The 26,279-nt window shown below is 39.9% G+C and overlaps 1 protein-coding gene across 3 annotated transcripts in view; it reads right to left on the bottom strand.

Moving 5' to 3' along the window:
• Positions 1-15,255: 15,255 nt before the first annotated feature.
• Positions 15,256-26,279, bottom strand: part of CDK14 (cyclin dependent kinase 14) — a 2,039,605-nt gene continuing 2,028,581 nt past the window's right edge. For 2 of the 3 annotated variants that reach the window (XM_086941840.1, XM_086941839.1), the window contains exon 14: positions 17,562-17,699. The gene's annotated coding sequence lies outside the window, so the exon portion shown is untranslated. Of the gene's footprint in view, positions 17,700-26,279 lie in introns of all 3 variants that reach the window. The other variant, XM_086941837.1, reaches the window with a different exon arrangement.

The following is a 26,279-nucleotide window of genomic DNA, read 5'->3' as shown; positions in this document are numbered from 1 at the left end:
GGCATACTCATTTCTGAGCTCCTCAAAGGACCTCATGGTGGTACCTCGCATTACATTCCCCAATGTGGAAATGCCAATGGTGTCCTATTGTTTGACCCCTGCTATGGTGGATACTTGCAGCATAAGGCCGCTTTGCCAAAGGGGCATCTCTCTTGTCAATCTTCTCCACCACCCCATCCTGTGCATTGATTCTTTCCACACTCCGAAGACCACTCGTGTGGTGGGCGGCAATTTCTGTAGCTCTTTAGGTGTGTATAGAGTTTAGGGGTAATACATCTCCCATAAGCCATTTCTCCACTTGGTACGCCGGGTCACTGCTATTCCCATTCCAACCCAATAAATATATTTGAATTGTATCAGTCTCAGCTTTGCTGAAATTGCTGACTTTGTATCACATCAGTCATCGTCTTCAATCTCTATGATCTCTTCCGTCCATTTGGCTTGGAGCTCTGTCAAGGGATCATGACTCTTGTCAACTAAGGTACAGGCCGTATATATATATATATATATATATATATATGTATATATATATATATATATATATGTATATATATATATATATATATATATATATATATATATATATATATATATATATATATATATATATCGCCTTATTCTCAATTTTCATAATTGTCAACTTTGCTTCCAAAGGGCTAAAATCTAGTATGGGATTTAACTTATGTTTGTATTTTCGAGGGCATGTAACTGCAAGAATCAGAAAAACTGGAACTTATTTAAGTCATATTCAGCAGTCAAGTCAGCGTAGGACTTCATGTGAGCCGTGGCCCAAACATCCCCCAGTTTGGATTCCTATGACGTCCCACAGCCAGAGACCCAACAGTCCGTTCACTTCAAGGATTCAATTTTGTAATATGTAAAGGATTTTAGGAAGTGAGATAAGTTTTTTTACAAGGCCCCTTGGCCATTATAGAGAGCAGCAATTTTTCCCAGGTCTCCATCTGCTCCATCAGTGTATTAAGTAGTAGTAACATATTCAGATTCCAGCTTTCTTCCTGGATTGGGGAAATGTGGATCCCTAAATCCGTGAAAGGCCATGGTGTAACATGTAGATTGGGTGCAATGAGCTCTCAGTAGGGGGCGACTTCCATCAGGGGAACCACCCGCGACTTAAGTCAATTTACCCGCAGGCTCGAAGTGGCACCATATATTTCAACGATGAGCATAAGTTTCACCTGCGTGTTTATTCATTTCCAACTTGTCAAAGGCTCCATGATCATGGCAAAGAATAGGAGGGAAAGGGGAAGTCCTGGTGAGTACCACTTCCAATGGGAAAGAGCTGAGATAGCACCCTATTTACTTGAACCTGAGCTCAAGCATTGGAGAAGAGGAATTGTACGTATGCTCGAAACCTGGAACCAAAATACATCCGCTCCAAGACTTAATGCAGAAAGGATCACCATACCAAATCAAAGGCTTTTTAAAAGTCCAATAGGTCTAATGCTGTTGGTTCCAGTAGTTTGTCGATGCTGGCTAGAATGATATTAAGCAGTCTGATATAATGTCCAGTCCATCTTTGGGGGAAAATCCCACTTAGGAAGTGTGCTATTTTAGACAGCATGATGGCCAGAAGTTTGGTGGGTACTTTCTCTTCCATATTGATCAATACAATGGGTTTATATGAGGCATAGGCAGAGATAGGATTACCGGGTTTGGGAATTACTACTATCACAGTCTGGCATAAATCAGCTGGCCATGTGCTAGTCTGAAGTGCTTCTTGGAACAGAGAGCATAAAGGGCCCACCAATCTACTAGCATTCTTCTTAGAAAATTCAATGGGGAACCTGTTGGTACCGGCAGTCTTCCCTGATGACATGGACATGACAGCCTCTTGTATCTCAGCATTATATATTGGAGTGAATGGCAAGATGAGCAAAAAATTATGGATTTAGGTCAAAATCTTTGACTGGGGTGAGTGTTTGGCATTGTTCAGCATTCTGTCTATCAATTCATTTAGCATCTCCCATTAGCAGGACATTTGGCTGTGGGTCAAACTCATGTCCTCTCCCCGTGCCCTGTCAAGTACAGGCACTGCCCACAAGGGTTTGGGAGGGTGAAGGAATGGGCGTTCTGGCCCAAGCCTGCACTGCTGCCACTATCGTGCCACCTCACTGCACTGAAGCAGGTGCCTCATCAGCAATCTGCGCTTTGTGAACCTCAGCCTTGACACCCAAGTCCCTTTATGCCACAGGGCTCACATTGCTCCTCAGTTGTGGTAATGGTTTCCAGGTCAGACCGAGCTCCTTGGTGCCCAACCCCAGTGGTGGCTGTGAGGTAGATGTGGATGGCCCATCCGCTTGGGCACCACTCATGGTCTCAGCAGTAGATCAGTATTAGTATAGACATTTCCTGGAGTTTGGAGCTCTGTACAGCCCCTTTTCAACAGGATTGTAAGGAATTAACACGATCTGGTTTGGGGACCATTTAGCTCACGAACACCATTTTGGACCATTGACCCTGAAGAGATCACTTAATTCTTATGCTTTATATCTCAGCAAATTGTATTAGTATGGCTCAGTTAAAGTTCAAGCAGTCTCTGAGTGGATTTACCCTAGGCATGTTCAAGGAGGTGCAAAGATTCATAGGTTTTGCTAATTTTTATTTGCAGTCCATTAAATATCTTTTGCCAGTTATACATCCCATTGAACAACTGGCCAAGAAATGGGTGAAATATGAATGGGATGCCAAAAAAGAACAAGCTTTTATCCAACTAAGAAGACCTTTTACTTTGACTCCAATACTACATTACCTTTTGTGGTAGAGAGTGATGTCTCCACCTTTGCCCTCTAGCACACGTAGATGTGAAAACAGATGATTTACATCTTATAGCCAACCATTCACAAACTTTGAAATGCACACAGAAAAAATCTACAATATAAAATAATTTAGTTTTTAGCCATCAAAAAAGCATTAGCCTACAGGATACATCATCTGTAGGAGGCTGGCATAAAATTACAGTTTGGACTAACCACAACAATCTTCTTTACCTGAAAAGTTTGAAATGTGCTAACTCTCACCATGCCTTGTAGAGTCTGTGCTTTTCTTTCTTTGATTATGCAACCATATATCAACCTGGCACATACCGGCAGATACTCTCTCTAGACAAAAGGATCATGAAGTAGGTAGTTAAGGTGATAATTTATACATTTTGACAGGTTCAAGGCAGCTGAAGGCACTGGAGAATGGGTCAGTGTAAACTATGCAGAGATGGTACACAAGACCACTAAATTCATTCTAGCAGCAACTACTCACTGCCTGGGTTGGAGTGACTTCCTGGTGATGAGTGGTACTACATTACTTAAGTCTCACACTGAGTTACAATTCTCATCTGGCAATGTGTTGCTTTGTTGCACTGGCACCATTTGTGTGTTTCATGTACAGCCCACAGTGGCATGGATATGTCCAGACATGGGTCTCATGCACACTGTGTCACTGGAACCAAGCTGTACCCAGCTTATGAGCCCATAACTAGAGTGAAACCAGTTCTGGGTTGCTTATGTTCCAGTTTATGGAGGGCCTAGCTTGGGTGTTCGGGCTGGGCTGGACTGTTCCCATGAGGAGCAGGGTTGAGCCTGATTTTCATATGGCTAGGTCCAAACTGAGGTGGCATGGTGAGCAAAAGTACAATGGGTTGGGTTGTTACCCCGAGCGATTGTCAATGGATAGACAAATTGCAAGTATTCCTCACATCACCTTTAGTGTGTTTCATGTACCACCATAAGTGGCATGGGTATGTCCAGAGGTGGATCCCATGCTCACTGTGTCACTGGAACCAAGCTGTACCCGGCTGATGAGCCCATAACTAGTGCAAAACCGGTCTTGGGTTGCGTGTGTTCCAGTTCAGGGAGGAATTGGCTTGGCAGTTTGGGCTGGAGTGCTCCCATGAACAGCAGGGTAAAGACTGATTTGCATATGGCTGGGTCCAAACTAATGTGGCATGGTGAGCAAAAGAACTGTGGGTTGGGATACTACCCTGAGTGATTGCCAGTGGTTAAACAAATTGCAAGAATTCCTCCCATCACTTGTTGCTTGTTTCTTGGCTCCCAACTACATCTTACTCATGTTTCTAAGTTTTCCTTCCCTTTTCAGTGGCCTCAGTTTTCCTAGTTAGTCCTATGTTGCTGTGCCTTTGTTTTGTGCTGTCTTTTCCTGTAGAGTGTTTAAATAACAAGGACAACCCCACCTGCCCAGGGTAGGTATGTATGTAAACTAACATACCATCATGTTATAAGTATCAGGAAAGGAAGAAAGAAATTATGGAGTCCTGAAGAAGTTGGCCTAATCATTATTGTTCAAGTGGGCTGCATTCCCATGCATGTGGGATATGTCCCCCAGGCTCTGCTAATGGCCTTCGGGTGGAAGGTTTCTCCGTTTTAAGAAATAATAAAGTTGAAACATATGAGAATTGATATCCTTATTTTAATTCCACTTCAAAATCTCGTTGTTTTCACAAGACTCATAATAATATATGTAGTGGTTCATCCATACATCATTCCTTTCTAATTTTTAATTTCTCAATGCACCCTACAACCAGTATAATGTCAACCAACATGAGTAGTGCGCCCTACCAATTCCTCTTTGAACGTCCACTTTTTCTAATCATTATTGCCCCACCGAAACACATTGATGCTGAGTGCCTTTGTAAAATCAGAGTAAAAGTCAGCAGTTTTACAAAGACAGGGAAGCGATCCCCCTGCAGTGTGCTGGCTATTATAGACTCTGGTTAACAAATTATATGACAAATGTTATTGTCTTCCTTTAGTGTTTTTCCTTTCCAAGGATTTTTTTTTTTTTATTACAGTATCAGTTTGTAGTGCATTGATTGTGATTTATTGTATTTTATGCATTGTATTGCACTGCTACATATGGTGACTTACAAATTTTATTGTTTTAAATTGTTTTATACCGAAAGAAATTATTTTGTAAAATTCATTAAACGATTGTATAAGTGTGGAGTGGAGTAATAACTGTGAGTGTATATGTGAGTTGAGAGCTAGGTACACTTGCGAAGAAATGGTATTTAAGTGGGTCAGGATCTCCAAATGGAAAGTTTGTGTTCAGCAAATGGGAAATCAGCCCGTTTGTGACCGCAAAATTGGTCTAGCCCATGTACCAACCCTATTTTGCAAGTCGGTAACCAATTACCGACTCGCAAATTAGGGTTTGCGAGTCGCTATTAGGAAGGGGCATGCCAAGGGCGTCCCTTCCTAATAGTGAGTTCAAATAGTATGTACCATTGTTTTGTGACCGCATTTGCGTTCACAAAACACTTTCTGTTTACCACCTACTTCAAGTAGGTAGTAAGACACTCGCAAATGCGAAGGGTTCCCAAGGGGACTCCTTCCCCTTTGTGAATGGGTGAGAAAATATTTTTTAAGGGCAGGCAGTGGTCCCAGGGACCACTGGCTGCACTTAAAAAATGAAACAAACGTTTAATTTTTCTTTTTAAATGTATCTAATTTTCCTTTAGGAAAAATGGGCTGCATTTACAAAAAAAGCTGCTTTATTAAAAAAGCAGGCCACCATCCTTGGAGTGCTAGCCATTCCTAATGGGATCGCAAATAGCACCTGCCTCATGAATATTAATGAGGCAGGCAATTTATGACCCCATTGGGAATCACTAACAATGTCTGAGACACTGTTGTGAATTGCTTTTTGCGATTCGGAAATTACGAGTCGCAAAGCGATGCAATTTGCAACTCGCAAAATGCAAGGGTCGTACATCTAGCCCTCGTATTCATTGAACCCAAATTATTTACAAAGAAGACAAAACACAGGACTGATATTGTTTGCATCTTGTAATTTAATATCTATGTTCTTTGTATACATAATCACAATTGGAGCACTGCGTCGTCTGCACTAAGATCACTTATTTTGTTGATTGTTACACTTGATTGGAGTCAAAACAGTACAAGATGCGAGATATACCAGCCCTGTGTTTTGTCTTCTTTGTAATACATTTTTGTCCAATTAATATCTGTGAATTCCTCTGGGCTTCCTCTAAGACACATAACAACGTACCACTTATAAATGAGTCATAACAGTCAAGGAGTCATAACAGCTCAATCCACTGCTGGAGCTAGTACAAATACTGATCAACGCCCTCTATGTTACAGCAGGTGCAGATCTACCAATCCTGTAACATTTAGACAGAGGAGTTCTGTCCCCTGAAACAGACAATACTGGTCGTGAGATATAGAGTCATTCATTGCATGAATGGCTAAAGAAGTACACAATAATACATTATACAGGAAGTACAATAGTGGTGTGGTGTTAGCAGCCCAGGAAGCAGATGTGAATTTTCTCTCATTGTTCTACCACAGTTGGAGACCAACTAATATTGATATTTTTTTCCTTCCAATTCTTATTCAGTTTTATATTTATCTTTACTACTTATCCATGTATTGAGAAAGCCATAACTAATATAAACTTTTTAAGGCACATCTTTTAAATTGAAATTAGTAATTTTCTTATCATCAATAATGGTAGTATTAAGGGAAAATCTAAACAAATGTTTTGTAGCATCTTTGAACTGATCATATTGTCTAGAAAATTAATTAGGAATTTGCTATTTATCCTGCAGAGGCCACAAGTTATATAAACTATTACTTTCAAATAATTAATGTATACTGGTTATAGCTTTAGAATTCCATTTTCTTCCTATTATTCATTTGAAAGTATCTATTATACCTAATAGGAGTGCAGGGAACACTAGCTCGCTTTATAGAGTAATTTCGAACATGAGATGAGATTAATTTACACTTATTCTTCAAAAATGGGAGAGAAACAGAAACTGCTCTCTGATATATATATATATACATACAAAAGCTTTTTTTTTTAAAATAGTCAATAAGCGCTCATTCTAAATTAACCCCCATTGGGTTTTCAAGAGCTTCAAATGATCTTAAGCAATGCTAGGCTTGTCTAAAACACAAAGCTGTTTGATAATGGGAAAAATTGAAACATTGAATTCTTCCTCTTCTTTTGATAGCTTTATTCTATATAATGAAATGTGTGTCTTTTTACTATGACAAAGAAATGTAGAGCATATTCTATCTATGAGTTATTTTGTTAAATTAACTGGCAATTCAGATGGAGAATATAGGATTTTTGAGACAAGTACCATTTTTATAGACTCCAAGCGAACTTACCATGACAAATTGAGAGGAGACCAATTCTTAAATTCTTTGAAATATTCTAAATTGACACTAATGGTGTCCTTAATATTGTGGGAAAATCATAGTCCTATGTATTTGATGTGTGTAATATTCCATATTAGATTATAGTCTTTCAACATGTCTTTAAGACAAAATCTATTTAGAAGAAATACACCAGACTTATTAATATTCAACTTATATTGAGATACTCTAGAGCACTGAACAACTTCCTCAAGGAACAAAGTTAAAAAGGATGCAGGGTCATTAGCACATACAAGAATGCCATCTGAATATAAGCAGAATATTTTATTTCATAGGACCCACATTGAAATCTCTTAATAATGAATTTGGCTGATTTTTTAAAAAGAAATCCTGTACAGAAAATATGAATAGAAGAGCAGATAAAGGACAGCCTTATCTTGTACCTCTTTTAATATCAAACTAAGGTGTTTGAGTATTAAAAAAGTTGCCCTTGGTGATTTATGCAACATAGATAAAGTGTTTAGATCAAATACCAAACTGATCACCTGCTTTCCCAGCATCTAAAGCAAGGGCTACAAAAGGACAGTAAGTGAAGGAGCTTGGCTGATGTTTAAAAAAAGATACTGCATTATCAGAGGAAATTTCCTTTTAACACACCTGTCTGTTGATTTTTCACTACATTGGAGATGAAAGATTCCAGATCTATCTTTGCAAAGATCTTACAGTCATTTTTATTTAGAGATATGAGGTCATCATTTTGTAATAAAAAATCATATTTTCCAGCAAATCCTTGCTTTTAGGAATGTACTTTGGGCCAAACATGTTTTATAAAAGTGGCCATACAGTTAAAAATAACTTATAAGCTAAAAACAACAGAGAATAGAAGTCACGAGAAACCCCATCAGGGGCAGGGGTTTTCGCTTTTTGACATAATTCGATTGCATTAAATGTTAGCATGTGATTTAAATAATTATGTAATTGGCCCTTGAAGGACTGGATATAAGTTAAGTCTCTGGATAAAACCTTGTGGGTGCTAAGGACAAATGTATCTCAGCCATAGATGAATTAGTCCATTGGGCTATTTTAGTAACAATCATGGTTGGTACACCGGTCTTATTTCATATTAGTTCAATGCTGTGATAACATTTAGTTCGCAAAATGTGTTAGTCTTTCCCTTTAAAATGATGCACTTGGAGATACAAATAGACTTTGCCCTTGAGATCATTATAGATTTGAAGAACTCTCTACCCTAAAAAGGTATGCAAGTTAAAAACAAGTCTATTAAGAATCAGGATGAACATATTAGTGTATGGTTAATATCTCTGTGACTTGCAAAAGTGTATGCACTTCGCTGAATTTTAACCCGACTGGCCCTCATCCTGGAAGTGACCTACATAGGAGGGATGAGGGAAAATTAATTGTCATGATTTCCAGTCCATTGTAGCCCACTTCCACTGCAGAGAAAAGCTAATTTTGGTCATGCTATATAACTCAGTAGGTATGATCTGACAACTAACTAATGGCTACAAAAACAACCGAACCCTATGATTTATAATGACTTTCCCTTAAGAGTTTTTAAATATGGTCGCACAACAGTTCAAGTTTGAAACCTATAAAGACAGGACAAACGCAATTCCACTGTATTCTTATTTATCTTCGATAATTAAAGTTGGAGGCTAGGGGAATGCCATTTCTGGCAATCTGAGCCTTTAAACATCCACAGCGCCAAGAGAGGCATCATGACATTGTGCTCATTCCAGAAGCAGACCCTGTCCCTGTTTCATAAAACATTCCAAAAACAATACAACACATGCATGTTTTTCAACAGATGACCTTTATTCAAAAACTACAGAGTACTTTTAGTACTTGTTCGTCCTCAAATATAAAACAATTGTGTTCTCTGACACATTTTAATGTACATGCAAAGAGATTGTTTTTATAGTTGATAGAAGCCCTCTGCAGTTGTACCGTTGAGAATATATTGTACAGAAAGTCTTCGCCATTTTATTCCATATTATGTCACAAGAAAACAACAGTTACAGGTGACATACCAGAACATCTTCATTATACCGTATCCACAGATTACAAGTTGTACCAAATAATGCAACATTTATTATACATTTCCACACATGTTCAGCTCTTGTTGATGAATGCATTTTCCACTGTATCCTTCATGCTTCCTCTAATAAGCCCAATTTGACCAGAGTGCAATTTAGTGTCTATTGCTGATAGAAGACTGTAGAATGGTTTCACAGACTGAGGGTTACATTTATGAAGAATTTGTGTTCACGCTACCTACCCAAAAAAATTATCGAGATTCAGTAATACAGTTTGCATGGTGCCATACAAGTTGTGTACCTGCACATTTGCATGCCACTGGCATTGTAGAGAGTGTTGCCAGACCATCTGAGTAGATGTTTTACCATGCAGACACTTTCTGATGTGCCTTAAGATTGGATATCACTTATTTAATGTTATCATTGCTGGGGTACATATAAGTGTTAATCGCTAGGCACACTTGTGTCAGTAATTATCTTTGTGTATTCTGTTGTGTTCTCTCTGAGCCACATACACAGTGTTCAACACACAACAATTTTGCTTGTTCTCTCTGTGTTTTTTTTTGGCATGTTCCATAGTGCATAGGCTTCTTTTTACAAGCCTGGGTGTTTACCCTGTTGTAAACTCCAGCTAAGTATTTATAACATAGTAACTGTGTTTTCTAGTTTCAACATCAAGCAAAACATGCAGAAATTGGTGCTGAAACTATAATTCCCTCATTGCATTTTCCAAACTCCTGTAATTAGGACTGTCTCTCCTCCCATCTCCCCACCCAGAAACCACAGATTTTCATGGTATCCTCAATTTCTGGGGTGAGGAGGTCCCTGTGCCATTTTTCCACACAAAACACAAGATGCCCATATGGTCATTAGTGGATACATCAGAAAATATTTGCAATCAACTGAAATTTCCAACAGGGTTAACATGGGTTCCCACTAGAATTCCCAATTAATTGGGAAAGAATCTTGCTCTGTCTGGCAAAATGTCTATCATTTGCCAGTATTGCTGTGTCTGGTTGAGGATTATGCCGAAGAGATGTGTGTATCTACCTTCAGCATATTCAAGTGGGGCTGGCTCTGGATCATGTGTTGCCCATACAAACACTTGTATCCTGCATGTGTCTCCCTTTTGTGGATCAATAAATGAGGTTGCGGACGCCTTAGTGCTGGTCTGCAATGCACAACCAGCTGTGAGCAAATACATCCACCAGTATTTAAGGCTGTGGAAATGCATTTGAGTTGATTTTCAGTTCAGGATGTGAAAGTTGAAAGGAAATACATGTTCAATTGTAATTTACAGTGCTTACAATAGTATGCCTATAGGGTGACAGTCAAGGTCCTTACACACTCAATGTATTTCTAAGGATATCAATACTTCACCCGGCACTGTAGAGCCTGAAAATATTGTTCATAACAAAGGTTACAAAATCAAGAATAGTCACGTAAAAGTAGTTTCTTGAAAAACTAAAGCATAGAGTACACCGCCCCTTCATATAAATATAAACTCACAAACCTTATAGATGATGCCTAAGCAAGAAAAAGAAAAAGGTAGGAGAATACACCCAGTGAGAACTGGCGGACTTTGGGACTGCATCAGGTGACCGAATAGAAAATAATAACAAATACAAAAGACTTAGAAGTCAGAGGGTGCTGTTGTGTTTTTTTAACTACCTTAGGTAGACAACAACGAACAAAAGGGAATTGTGCAGACTATGGTGCACCAAACTGTAAATGAGACATGACCAAAGTTAAATATCTTAAATAATCTGCCAAAATGACCCAATTCACTGTATACTTTAACGTGCAAGTGGAATTTATACTATAGGCTCTTGTCTCTTGCTTTAAGCATTTACTATTTTAGCTATTATTGTATTTTGTATTCTAGGTATATTATTTTTGAAAATGATATCCAATAAGTAGCTCTTCAGTATTTTCTGTGATTTTCCTTCAATGTTGCCCTTCCATAGGTGTAATTTTAAATGTGGTGACATAATGTAGTGGGGCAATAATAGATGTTATAAGTCCTATAGTTCACGTTTATTTTAGAGAAGAATATGAAACCCGCTCCCACCCTGCTGTACTTTATAATGCCCTTGAATGTGTACCTCTTACATGGATCTATTTTGATGAGCTGCCGTGGTCAATACAGTAGAAAATGTATTTGGAAGACATCACATCTAGTAGCACAACTGTTGTTCCTCTGGGTTTCATTTATTATGGGTTTTTGATTGTCTGACAATTTGCCCACCAGATTTTGTCTTCCAAATAATGACCCCAATTTTGATGCCGTTTCATCTATGCTAATTTTATTTAGCTATCTCTATGCCAATATTTGGTCCCACATCTGTATCTATAAGGCTGTGCCCTATCTCAGGGTTCTGTCAGGCTGTCAAAGTTAATTTAAGAATGTTGCCTGCATCATGTACAATAGAAAATTGAGGAGCCCCTTGTGTAAATTAACCTAAGTAAACCCAAGCAGGTTATTGTAGATGGGTTATGTAATTTAATTATGAATTGTATTTTAAAATGCGGATGCTAAGTACAGCTGCTCCGAGCCTTACAAATCTCCTATGGATATGTAGGTCACATTTGGGCTCAGCGAAATTAAAACTGCTTGTGTACTTCACGTTATTTGGGAATTTTATGTTGTACTTTACAGAAATTACGCAATTACACCATTTTGCGTAAATATGCACCATTCAAGACAAACATTGGAGCAATTCACAGGAATTCGCAGTAAAGGTTTACTGCATAAATACAGGACCAACAGAACATCACCTGCTATTGTTCATGGTGCTCCAGCATAAATGCATCTGTGCACCAAAAATTCACACAAGGATTCATTTGTGCTAAAAGGACAGATTTGCATTTCATGTAATTGCATGTAGTTTTGTGTGATTTTGCTAATTACACAAAACCAAATTACACACATTTCACACAGCCCTACTCAGCATTTCATGAACCAGTAACTCATCTTGTGAGAATTGGCTCCAAGGATTATGATCACTAAAATAACTTTTGATGGAATCATGTGATCCACAATTGATTGGAAAATGTTCAATTTAAATAGTGTCTTAAGTTTTATCCAGGATACTAATAATATACCTTTGAAGATCCTGAACAGGAACCCACAATTTATACATTGACGATATATACCCTTGACTACAAGAAGCCTCTGGAACTGGGGGAAATCTGGAACTCTCTTTGTTATTGGTGGCTATTAGTAAATGAAAGAGGCCCACAATCTTACCCTTACATAATTTGCCTCATGGGACTTTTCACTTGGGGCAATTGCTTTAGAAATTATGCAAAAAAATGAATATTAACTTTAAGTCAAAATGTCTTATTTTATTTGAAACATCCAAACTAACATTGATAAAACACCTTTAAGTGGCCTGGAAACTCATGTTCCCATTATTGAGAGGGAATAGGTGTGGTGCAGCAGCCAGGGCAGCTGACTTCAGAATACGGGGGCTCACGGTTCAATCCCCGGCGCTGGCGGCATGTCAGCCCAGCACCATGTGACTCTAGGCAATAGCTCGCTTAATCTTCCTGACGACCCCCAGCACCCTGACGCCTTCAGGTAACTGTTCGCGATTTACAAATACTGGATTTATTGAGGTCTCTCATTTAAATATGTTCCTTACTTTGGAAAATTTATAAATGCTCAAGTTTAAGATCTTAGAGCAGTTATTTATTTCCACCAGATAATCTATATTTAAAGTAATTTTTTAATGTTCACAATGAAATAATTCACTCACAATTTGATAAATGTGCTCCAACATAAATGTCAAATATTCACAACTTTCAATCATCCTAAATATCTTTCTCCAAAAACTTCACTCACATCCTCGCAGTCATAGTTGTTTATCTATGGATCTTAACTATCGCTACTTACACAATTGCTTCTTCTAGGTATTATCTCTTTAGTTGATGACTTATGACTTGTACTTCATGAACATAATACATCCTAATAGTCTAAAAAATTAAAGAGAATCCTATGATGGTTCTTTCAATGGGATGCATGCTTTTAAAGTCAACATAACTGTTGGAATTTCTGCATGAACTGCTTCAACCTATGACATTCAACCAATATTGTAACCTATAGTGATTATGGGATTTACAGCACTTTACCCAGTGAGAAATAAATGTCTAGGGCATTCCAAAAACATATGCCTGTTGCTAAAAACTAAGCAGCAGCAACCCATGTCCTTTAGAACTCTAAGACTGGTAAGACTCTCAGGGTGCCAGATAAGGAAATAGTTGTTCAGTACAGATGAACAGATATCACAACTTCTTAATGTATTTTGCTTATTGCAATGATTTCTTTGTGTTCCTACATTATGACCCTGTCTGTCTGAAATGCACTTGTAATTGGGAATCTGTTCAAACAAGTTAGTGGGGAGTAGAGAAGCTAAAGTAAAGGGAAGCACTAATTATCTGCCAAAATGCATTGATTCCTGTAGCTAAAGCCTTTATCAAATTAATGAGTACATTCTATCCCTATGCCCATGTCCATTGCCGGTCTGCACAATTATTTTACAAGATATACAGCTTAAATGCTAGAAAGCATGCAGAATGAAGCACGCATTTGAGTGGATGTACCTTGGCAAGGAGGGCATGTTCAAAAGCAACCGATTATAAGAAAAATTATATTTACTAAGAGAAACACGGTTACCTGAAAGATAACTTCGTGATGTTGATGTGTATTTTCTAATTAAAATTAATTAAGTGAAACTCAAAGCAGATGTATACATTTGTTTACTAAAAATTGTAAACACTAACATGATAGTTTAACTAAAACACACTTCTCAATGTCAGGAATCTCACAGGTAGATTAAGGTTTTTATTTCTTTATAACTTTGAAATCCTTCACTTGTCTATTGACAACACAACTGTGATGTCATTTTATGAAGAAGAGTGTTGGACACAACTCTTCATGCTATGGCTCAGTCACTGAAGCCTGCTCATCCCTCCTTAAGGATGCAGATGAAATTGGCTAGTTTGTTCTTCTGAGTAGCATGTACTTTGTTAAGAGGAGAGAAGTGAGCAAATAAGAATATGGCCATCACAGATTACATAGAGAACAGATACAGTTTGTGTAGATAAATAAATAAAAAAATGCATTTGGAAATATAAGCTATTTACAGTCAATTGCCCATTCAATGATGTAAGTTTTCTTGAAACAACATCCTGACACATTAAGGAAAGCTTAATTTGAAGGTTTTGTGAACCAGTTGGTGCCCCCTGTTCTTATCATCATCCTTCTACCACTGATCTATTGAAAGTAACGTTATTTCAACAGTGGTTTAGTAATATACTTCATTTTGTATTAAGCTCTCTATTTTGCGAATTGAACATTTTAATTGGAAAATGTAGACCTTAACAGCAGAGAGGGAACCCAGGATTTTGTAAATTAAAAAAAAAACATTTTTTTTCTAAACAGGCTCAAACGTCATAGGTAGTAGAAGGGGACTTGTTATAGAATCCTACAGGAGATACTTTAAGTTTTCAAATGTGTCATCTATTTGTGATCAAGTATTTGATTCAAGTGCATAGGTGTGAACCTATTAACTGATTTAGAGGGGACATGTTCAGTTCTAGACTGATTTGTAGCTGTCAGATGCTACAAACTGTGCCACATTTGAATGTGCTTAAATTTTACACTAAGGTTACAAGATGGATCATTGTCTCCAATTTACAAACCATAGCTTGCAGCTGTGTTAATTCAATCAATTCAGTTGGAATGAATCAAGACTAAAACTGCCAGAGTGCATTTTTTTGTTAAAGCTCAGGGCTGGTAAATGGTATCCCATGGTGACATGGCATTGTCTGGTAAACGTATGCTACATTCTGGAAAACATGTCACTCGAGGTTTCACTGTCATTTTTTACATAACAGAATCCGCAGCAACCCAGGACGTTCTGAGAACAGTCATTAATTGCCTTGCTTAATATTAAGTGCAAACACATGCCCCCTAATCCAGCATGTCTCTTTCCGGACAAGGCAGGCTGTGTTCCCGTTTTCTTTAAGTTATTGAATATTTTTAAAGTCTGCCTAGAATGACTCCCTGAAGGATGTCCAAGCCAGCAGAGGCACAGCATGTGCCCTTGCTTTTTATAATTAGATTGGAATGTAACAGTAACAGCAATAGGAACGTTGCTAATGAAAAGGGCAGCAACATTTTAGCTCAGGGTGACTGCATATTTTGCTTTGAATCATTCAACACAAAAAGATAAATTCATAGTGTTACATTCCCTTTACAAGCAATTATGTTTATCATAACCACACTGAACTAATGTTGTGTATTGGTTACACAAAGAACATTTACAATCGTTTCAGTCAAGAATTGAGGATTCTATATTTGTATTGAGTCACTCATAAACATTGTGTTACTAACCCTTTACTTTACAGTGAACACTTGCAAAGACTATCACCTTTGGTTTTTGCTGAAAAAGAGATTTCAAATTCTGCACAATCAAGACCTGTTTTCGTCCAACAAAGTAAACTTGCTTGTTTCTTTTAAAAAAAATCATGTTCATGTCCCGAAGGTATTACCAATTTGCAGTGTGACACTTGCCTACATTTCAAAGTGTTTGAGAAGGAGTGTGCTCTGATTTGGAACCATGTATCGTCAGAAAATGGATCTAATTTGCAAAACGTAACAGTTATTGGCAATACAAAGAATAAAAGGCTTTTGTTTCAGCACATATTATTAGTACCCTATACTGGATGCGGAGACTGACCGGGCCAATAATATGTCTTAGAATGTAGGCATAAACTTATGGTATTTTCCTTCATTCTAAATTCAGTGAAAGTTTTGAGAAAGTGGGGACATGAAGCAAACATTGACAATTGATAAGTATGGCTGAGTGTCGAGGGAAGACCGAGGTGGTGCCTGCTAATAGCATTATTGAGCCCAAGCAGGCAGATTTAACAGCTTTTAATTTCCTATTTGCTCATAATCCTCCCTCATCTTGAGATCTGGCGCATATTTGTGGACTAATATATAATGGCTGTTATTGTCCTCAGCAGAGGGTAAAAGGGCTTAATTACAACATTGAATGTTTAATTCCTATTATGAAAAAGAAAGGCCTTGCCACAGTAGTGTGGGTCCACTACATTAATATTACTATTTTAATGTCCACAAAATCACTACCAACCTCTCCCTCACCTCCACACTCGTTAGGCCGGAGCTTGACTTCAGAGGCAGAATTATAACTGTCTCTAGGGGTATCGGAGAGGATGGTTTCCACTATCTCCGCCCTCAGCTACTGCAGTAACTTTCATTTAGTTACAAGCCTGAGCCAAGTGGTTTTATGAAGAACCCTCATTTTCCACGATCACAGCCTTTGGTCTCGCTTTCAATTTTCCAAATTTCACAAATACTTTATTCCCCTTAGGGTTAGAGGAATGAGGAGTTTTTGGCAGATCAGTATGATATTTGTGTCATTTATTTTTGCCTAATTATGTAAAAGTATGGCAAAATCACATAAAATTATGCCTAATGCCAATTTGTCATTACCTGCTAACTTTTTGCGCTAAATGAATCCTCACATCAATTTTTTGTGCAATGACACATTTAACAAAAGCACTGCAAACAGAAGCCGCTACACGTTCTGTTGTCCCCTTGCATGCACTGTAATTTTTTACCAAGGTTTGAGCGTTATCTGCAATTTTTTTTATATCAAATGGTACATAATTACGCAAAGTGGAGTAATGGTGTCATTTTATCTAACAAGTATAACGCAAAATTCCCCAAGTTATGTGAATTACTCCAGCGTAATTCAAATTTCACTAAAGCCTACTATAAATTGTTGTGTGTTTTCAGATTCAAATAGACACGATTAGTTGCTTCCGCTATATGTCAATATGGCCAATTTAAGATGTAAGACTGTACGAAATGCATCAAACATAAATACAGTTTGGTTGTCAGCCCTTTCAAAGCAGCAGCACCAGCTGGCAGAGGTCTGTGCTACAGTTACTCACAATGCTGGGGTCTCTTGTCCTTTTGAGGCTTCCATAGAAGTGATTCCTCTCAGTCTCGCCACCACAACAGAACAGTACGTAGCTCATTAAAATAGATTTTATCCCTGGCAGTGGATGCGTCGGAAGAAATAACGTTGTTCAGTCTCAGTGCATCTGGCCCTAAATGTGTCTTCTTAAGACACTGCAGACAAAAGCATAACAATCTTTGCAGAAATGTCCCTGGCTTAAAATCAAACAAATGGAACACAAAAGACAGGAAACAGCACATGCCGTGTGTAAGTAAGGAAACCCCAATCTTCCCCTACTGCAGTTGACTTAAATCACAAGGCATGTAAATGTGTTCCAGCTTTTAACAAACTTCCAGGGAGAAACACAGTCTAGCCAGCTTTGACATTCTTCAGAACAAGGAGGAGAGAAGAGAAGATTGAAAAGCAGCGATGTATTCAGATAATTGTCCATTCTTTGCTTCTATTGCAGCCATGACCTCTGGACGCTGAAAAAGAGAGCACACGGTGGAATTACAATGCTGAAAAAGAAGGTCGCTTTAGGATACAAGTACACTTACATTGCAACATTTGCAATATAACCTCACCAACACATTTTACATATATAAAAGGCACATTTACAATCTAGTTGTTAAATCAATAGGAAGCAATTCAGTCAAAAGGCAACAACAACAGGCTCTTACAAAGTCAATGGGCGTGGCTTGCATTTTTCCTGATTAAATGGAAAGAACAAAACGAAAAAAGTGGGAAAAACAAAACAAAAAATGATTACTTTTTTATATAATGTATCTATGAGATTAAAAAGGTAACGTTTGATCATTTAGGGTATAATTAAGATGTAAAATAGTCCCTCGTGCATTACAATAGAAAAACTGAATACAAGGCAGAATGATACACTAAACAGCCAACAGCATCCCTTGAGAGAGAAATACTCTTCTGAACAGAGCCAAAGCTCATTCCTGAAGTATTAGTAATAACAGGATCGATTGTACTATCTAGCCAGACTAAAACCAGTTTCTTTCTAAGCCTGCTGCATGCGAATGACACTGTAGCATACCATACACATTGCTACTTTAACTATGTGATCCCAGGGAATTATTTGCTGGTTTAAGAATCCGCCAAGCATAAGACCTATTTTGTTCATCCTTAGTAGCTAGTGAATGTATATATTAGTTTTTATTTAGGCTTCATACAGCCAGGGCCGGACTGGTAATCAAAACCGGCCCTTGGCAAACTGCTCGGTCGGTACCCATGGGGGCTGGTTTCAGATGATGTTGTTACAGGGGGCCACTATTGCCGACCCCTGGTAACAAAAACGGCCCCCAGTGGCCGAAAACCAGCCCCTACCCTGGTGGCCCACCGAGGAAATGCCTGGTGCCCGCCACGGCCGTACAGCACTACACATTACAGAAATCACTTCAAAGGGCTAAGGTGAGCACGTAAAACAAGAACTTTGGAATCAGAGGGAATAAGAGTTCACCTGGATGCAAAGGCAGAAACTGGATCTAGCATTATCCAATTCTTTATCTGAACACCTATCTGAAAAGCCTGGCCTTCAGGAGTACAGTAATAATATTGGTTACCCCTATGAATTAGGTGGTTAGGAAGTTAGATAGTTAAGCCTGTTCTAGAGGGGAAGTTAGTTCGTTTTTTTTTTAAAGAGTTTTATATAACGCAAAGTAGACCCGAGGATATCAGGCATCAGAGCACTTTACACGAGCACCAGTTTCGTTACAGATGGACACATTCATTTTTGTTAGGCACGGGGAGATTGAGCGACTTGCTCCAGAATCACAGGATGTGTTGAGCGTCGTTGCAGAGACTCGAACCCGGTTCCCCATCTTCCAGGTCGACCGCTCTAGCCGTAAGGCTACATCCTTTCCCCAACCACTCTAGCCTTAAGGCTACATGCTCTCCCTGGAGTGGTCATAGGAAGCATGTATACACTACTTCCATTGATTCTTAATTAATTTGGAATATTCTTTATACTTCTCTGACAATGTATTGTTAAGAAAATAAAAGGTCCCACCACCGAGTTCTAGTAAATGCAAATACATTGTGACCATTGGTATGTATATCTCAATTCTCTGCATAGCATCAGTAGCGGCTGCTACCGAACGGGGGTGGGGGAGCGGGATATAATAATAAATTCTAAAAATACAACTTAACTCAATACGGCCGGTCGCCTCCTTTCCTCCTTCCTCTCATCCTCTTCCTGGCTTCTGTGAAAGCAGGAAGCACCCGGACTCCCCTGAGCCAATCACAACATTGCAATGCAGCATTGCGATTGAGGAGCACCCAGGCTCCCCTGAGCCAATCACAATGCTGCAATGCACAGTTAGATTGGTCTGAATGCTGTAGTTCGGAGCTCAGACAGGGAATGGGACGCTGGGCATGTTCTCTACTCAGGCTGTAATGCAGCCTGGGTGGAGAACATGCAAAGTGTGCATGAATGTTTGACCGGCCCCAGAGAGACAGCCAAACATTCATGCGCACTTAAGATGTACCGCCACTCCTCCCTCAGCCTCTAAACAGCCCAGCACCGACCCTACCTCAAAGAACGGAGCCAGTACATTTAAATAAAATAATAATTTAATTTCTCCATTTTTAATTGCTCACTCAGTGAGGCGACGCTCCTCCACCTTAGCTGAGGAGCCGCCACTGCATAGCATATATTGTGCTAATACAAAATAAATGATATCATGCTTGTTGATGTCATTATTAGAAATTAATCTGTGATCAACAACAACTATTGAATGAAAAGATGTTCAGGGTTGAAATTATCAATTCTCTTCAAGAATACATTAGGACAGATATAGTCCACCAACAACACTTCCACTCACCAAGGTGCCCCAGCAAATACAATTGCAACAGACAAACTAATTTGTCATGGTAAATAAAGTATTTGCTTGGTACCAGTGCAGGATTAGTCTGCAATAAATATAGGAACATTTGGTTGTATTCATAAATATTAAGAGGAAACAGTATTCGAAGTTTAGCAAATGTATAATGTTGAAAAAGGGTTAAAATGCAGTGGCAGCCAGTAATTCGAGCTTGAGGGGTGGACCACACACAGACATTCACCCGCATGCATTCACACACAAACACACACACAAACCCATTCAGAGAATGCACTCACAAATACATATATATATATACACACACACACATGCATGCATGCATGCACCAAACATTAAATAAAGAAAACAAAAGAAATGTACTGGGCTACAGAGGTGATCTCAGGTGGTGGAAGGGAAACCTTGGTGGTCCCTGATGATTGGCACTGCCGCCTCCTCTCTTTGCATAACCTTATTATGGGTCAGCCAATGAGAGGAGTCAGCTGTCTCTTACTTGTCACAGAGTGTGTCAGTAAGTCTGATGACCCCACTTCACTCATTGACCAGTGTCACTGACAGGCACTCAGCGCTGGGCACTTCAGGGTTTAAAACTGAAGTGCTCAGGTCCGAAGCTATCAGTGACACTCCCCCTTGTTATGAGAGGGAGGACCACCAAATGTTTTGCTCAAGCAGCCGGGCGCCTGCACATTCACCGAAAGTGCAACATCTGGCTGCCTGACCTTAACATGAAAAGTGTCTTGTCAAGGTAAAGTTTACACAGCCTCAAAGACAATATTCATGTTTGGAAAAAGATGGTGGGGACCCTGCGACCTTAATACAGGCTACCATTATTAAAATGTACTTTTCCAGAGTAAGTGAGGTACAGTGTGGTGGTCCCACCACCAGGTCACCCTTTGGGATTGTGTTTTCGGACCATATATTGCCATACAAACATTCACTTGTTATTTAGATGATTTCTCACTTTATATTTTCTCCTAATCTGGCATATGTGGGTATGGGAGTATATTAATTTAAGCGGCACTCCCTTTTTGTCACAGACCAAACCACCACATTCTTCCATCGCTGCGAATAGGTAATCATACATATCTGCTATGTTTATTGTTTCAAAAAGTTCTCTGCTTTTATTATTACTAAACTGAGGTGGCATGGTGAGCAAAATAATGATGGATTTAACCCAGATCTCTTGACTGGGGGTGAATGTTTTGATTTGTTCTGCATTCGGTCCATCAATTGTGTGTCTTTTGTTTCCTCGCCCAAAGGGCGCCAGGTATGCCCAGACGTGGGTCCCGGGCTCACTGTTCCACTGGATTCAAGCTATCCTGGCTGAAGAGGGGTGAAACCCCGAAACCGGTCCTAGGATACTTGTTTCCGGTCCAGGGAGGACCTGGCTTAGCAGTTCGGGCTGGACTGTTCCAATGACGCACAGGGTCAAGACTGATTTGCATATGGCCAGGTCTAAACTGGGGTGGCATGGTGAGCAAAAGAATGATGGATTTAACCCAGATCACTTGATTGGGGGTGAAGGATTTGATTTGTTCTACATCCCGTCCATCAATTGTGTGTCTTTTGCTTTATTATTACCCAGCATCTTGCTCTAGTGGTCTAGCATATTCATGGTTTGTCCTGGCAAGAGTGAGAAACGACTATACATTTCATAACTTTTAAAAACAGACTTTATTTGCAAGATAGAAAGTAGAAAACTGACTGAAGAGCCTGAGGTCCATGGGCTACCAACTTTGCACCAACATCTTTTAATAAACCTTCTCTGGGTAGAGCTTATATTTTACACAAGTAGACAAAAAAATATGGAAGAAAAGGAGGAATTTGAAAGAACAACATAGTCAGTTTCTCCTTTTCCTGCATTCAAGCTGAACATTTTTTAATCTGTAGCAACACTTGCAATACAATGGAAAGCGTATTATAACTATGCTCATCACTTCCTGTTAGCCCATTCCCTTTGTTTCCCTAAATTGCTGCGTATATTTCAGGTCTGTGAGAATATGCAAATTAGACTTAAGAAAGAACTTAAAAAGGAAGTGTTGGACCGAACCAGCTGTGTGGACAGAGGTGGTTCTCAAAGTTTCTTTTGCATCTGCAAACCTAAATCGGACATGGAAAAAGTTATACATTTTCCATCGATAATCTCCCTTCAATTCACGAAGGTACATTACAAATGCTGAAGTATAATTTACATATGATTAACTATTAAGTTTTATTTGGATGTACAGAAGCTCCCAGAGGAGTAGCAAAGTCAGTGGCGGCTCCTCCACTAAGGCAGAGGAGTGTCGTCCCACTGCTCATGGAGCAGTGTAAAAAAAAGGATAATACCAGAAGTTATTTCTGTTATCATATTTTTTTTCCGGTCAGGTTGGCAGGGCTGGGACTCCCATGACATGGGACTCCCATGACATCGGGAGGAGGATTGGTTGCTGCACTCGGGCCGGCCAAGCAGTAGTGCACACTTTGCCTGTTCTCCACCAACCTTGTGGGAACATGCCCAGCCTCCCATTCCCCGCCACGGCGGTCAGACCAATCCCAACTCTGCATTGGGGAGCCTGTGTGCTTCTGGCGGAGAGATGACGTCACGACGAGGTACATGGAGGACAGACAACTCCAGACGTGGCAAGAAGATGTTTTATTTTTATTTTGTGTAAACCCCCCCCCTCCCTGCCCACGACTCTCGTTCCCTGCCCGCCACCACTGAGCAAAGCAGCTGCTAGGACAACAAATGCAAATCAGCAGCGGAACACCAACAAAGCAGCACCTGACGGGTATTCTGAGAATTTCACAAATATGCACATATATGCATTTGAGCCCATATGTTTTCCCAAATTAACTAGCAATGTACAATATGCAGATACTAGCAATGTACAATGCAGATAATGTATTTTAGTGGACTCATCTCTGCAAGATTACCAGCCTGTGTGTAGAAAGAAGTGGATGTTAGGGCATATAATCTATAATACGCAAATGAAAGGTGAATACAAAATAATAGTTAAATGTCTTGTTTTTCAAAACCTAAACGTGTGTAGATAGGTAGAAAAGACATATCGCGGGGAACGAAAACAAAAAAACAAACAAACAAATATCACAAATGTAGGCACAAACTGCCTCGTGCAATGTATGCAATATATATTTATCTAGGGCTCAATTTACAAAGGCATTAGCACACCTAAGTTCAGCTTAGTTGCACAAGTATCAATGTGAATTTCCATTTGCAAATTGATTCACTGACAAGTAATGTTACTCCAATACTGTGAATTGTTACATGAGAGCGAATCTGATCCAAGGGGTTCGTGTGGGGCATTTCAGGACAGGAATATCTTGCAATTTAGATCAACAAACACAAAAATGGAAGTGGATATTGGCCTACATCTGCAAGACGCATTTATATCTCGTATATGATTGGAGACTTACTCCTGTCAAAGGCAATTAGTAAGGGTATTTAGGATAGCTAGGCATTTTTACACCTGTGTAGATGTACACAATGTAACTTTTCACATGTGTAACTATTTATGCGAGCACGTAGTACTATAAAGTTGCAAATACCATAGCTTTCACTAGTAGTATTAGATTGTTTGTGGAACACTAACAAATGTGGAAATTTAGTTAGGGTTTGGCTGGGGAATTCAAAAAAGTATATCTAAGTTTGGAGATCTTCAAACATATCCATGTATGCATATGACTGGGCGTAAGTCTCTGTCTAACTACAATTCACAAACAACTATGATTTAAAATACAATTATGAAGTCACTACTAGTAAATTTACAGGCACAGTTTGGAATAAATGGGCTAACTGCAATTCTACATAGCAAAGGTAGAAATCTCCACCTACACTACGTAGAACTATAGATGGTAAGGAGCATGGAAACAAGCATCGCTGGAGGATAAGACCCAAATGACAATCATAACCAGTGACAGTACATAAATACTCTCCAGATCCTTATCCCTACTCTCTTCCCCCATGCTACAATTTATTTTTAAGCCAGACAGTAGTTACATTTGTTTGTTTGTCAATGTATGTGTGCGTGGGAGTGTGTGTGTGTGTGTGTTTACGACACAGGGGTGTGATGTGCTGTTAGTGTTTTCAGTCGATTTGGCTGCGTTTTTTATAATCCAAAAAATAACGTACCTGGCTGTAATATTTTAAGTATGGCATCTTATATTTACACTCGCACAGTGTGATTTTTCCTCTGTCTGCAGTGTTCAAATTTATCTGCACTTTTCAATTACTTTTCTTGAACTGTTAACATTTTAAAGGTTTGCTATGCAGGGCTCTTTGCAATGCATACATTCATTACACTTTTGTTTTTGGGTGTACGTGTGTGTATTGTATTACTTGTCCAAAACTCCACTGGTTAAAATGTGATTCACTTGAAGTAACTGTGAGTGCCATATGTCTTTGGTGTCTGTGAGAAGTTGGCCTGATGTATGATGTCCACAATTCTGTGGGCACCTTGTATCAGTCCAAACAATCCCTTATGGTGGTGGTTGTAAAGTCAACCTTATAGACTAGCTATCCTAGGGGTAGCATGGACTAAGCAGTCTTAGGCTAAACTCAAGAGGGCATGTGAAGCCAGCTGTTTTACCATATGCAATCTTGTAATATCAAATGAAAGGACACCACACAAGTTACATATTATAAATATATATGTATTTATTACTAGAATAATCCTCTGTACTCTTTATGAGTGCAGAGGCACAAGCGTTTAAACAAAAGCACAGTTAAACATTCAAAAGTTGCACAATTTTGGATAGGCCCGGTGGCCACTCAAACCATATACTAAAATAGTGGTATAAGTACCACCTCTCAAACAATGGTAAGGCCTAGGGCTTTGTGAATCGCTGGGACTACTCGGGACTAACAGTGATGAAGTCAGGAGAGGCCCGCGGGACACGGGTGCAGTGCCTAAAGCACACGCATGCACCAATACAAAGTCAATGGCGCGTAAAAGTTATAGAGTTACTGTTTTGGAAGTCTTCCGATTGGAATAGAATTACCACACTTTAAACTAGGACACTAGAGGTGTAAACCACTACAGGAGCACCGGTGTTAGATCGTTACCTCACCCACAGGAAGCGGGTGCATAGGTGCCAAAGTGTGTCGGGTTTCGTCGTGTAGATCTATGGAGCCTGGAGATGAAGATGCTGCAGGCGGCCAGGAGGGAAGAGTCCGGTTGGATCCAAGGGTGGATCGAAGATGTAGAGTACCTGAAAGCAGAGGGGACAGAGTCTGGGTCACTAGCCAGTGACCAGGATGGAACCAGGAAGGAACCAGGCAATGTCGGGCGCAATCAGGTGGTTGTAGTGAAGCTTGTCCCCACTGCCACGTGGACTCTGGGGCATCGATGATGACCAGGAGTGGAGCACGAGCTGTCCCACAAAGGCTCTCGCTGTCGGCGGTGTTGGCTTCCGGATCGGAGGTAACAAGCCTTGGAAAGTGCAACCCATGCAGGATTTGAAGATCGCTTCTTACTCGGACCAGCAAGGTCAGAGCGGTGGCTCCTTTTCAGGGGAGCAAGGGCAAGTCTGGAGCAACCAGAATAGCAGTGTAAATTTCAAGGTTCGTCGGTTCTGGGGCCACTAGCTAACGGGCAAGCAACCGGACCAATGCGTCAATGCAAAAGGGCCCCACGCAGCGCTCGATGAGTGTGGAGGGGAGATCTTCAATGCACAAGCTGCTCGGGGCTGGGGGTTCCTAAACCCCAATGCACAGCTTCGAGGGTGCCTCAGAAGCTGCACGGTCAGCGCTTTGTAGTCTTTTCAAGATGGCCGGCTCCACGCTTCACGTCGCCTCCATGGGTCTCAGATTCGCTGGGACTGTGTATCGGGCTGATAGAAGTCAGGGAAGCTGGGTCTTGTTGATCTCTATTGCTCGAGTTCCGGCGGGAACTGCAGCAAAGCAAACCATTGGGTGCTGGATGGTGCCTGTTTGCACAGGGTCGTCACTCCTTGACCACAAGGGAGATTCTTCAGTCTTCCACTTCGAGTGGGATGTCGAAGGGTCCAGAGTTCTGTATCAAAGTTTCGTTCAGGATAATCTAATGCTCCTGGGCACAGCTCCTACCTTTATTCCAAATTAAGGGGCTGGATTACCTACTAGGTCCCTCCTATGGGTGGAACCCAGGAAGGGAGTGGTTACACCCCTTTCCCTTTGTCCAGTTTCACACCAGAGCTGAGACTGGAGTGTCCCAGCACCGGTTTGAACTG

Source organism: Lissotriton vulgaris, chromosome 10, assembly GCF_964263255.1.
Source record: "Lissotriton vulgaris chromosome 10, aLisVul1.2, whole genome shotgun sequence".
Classification (NCBI taxonomy): Eukaryota; Metazoa; Chordata; class Amphibia; order Caudata; family Salamandridae; genus Lissotriton; species Lissotriton vulgaris.
Note: the sequence above shows the minus strand (reverse complement) of the source record. Positions and strands in the feature narration are given on the sequence as shown.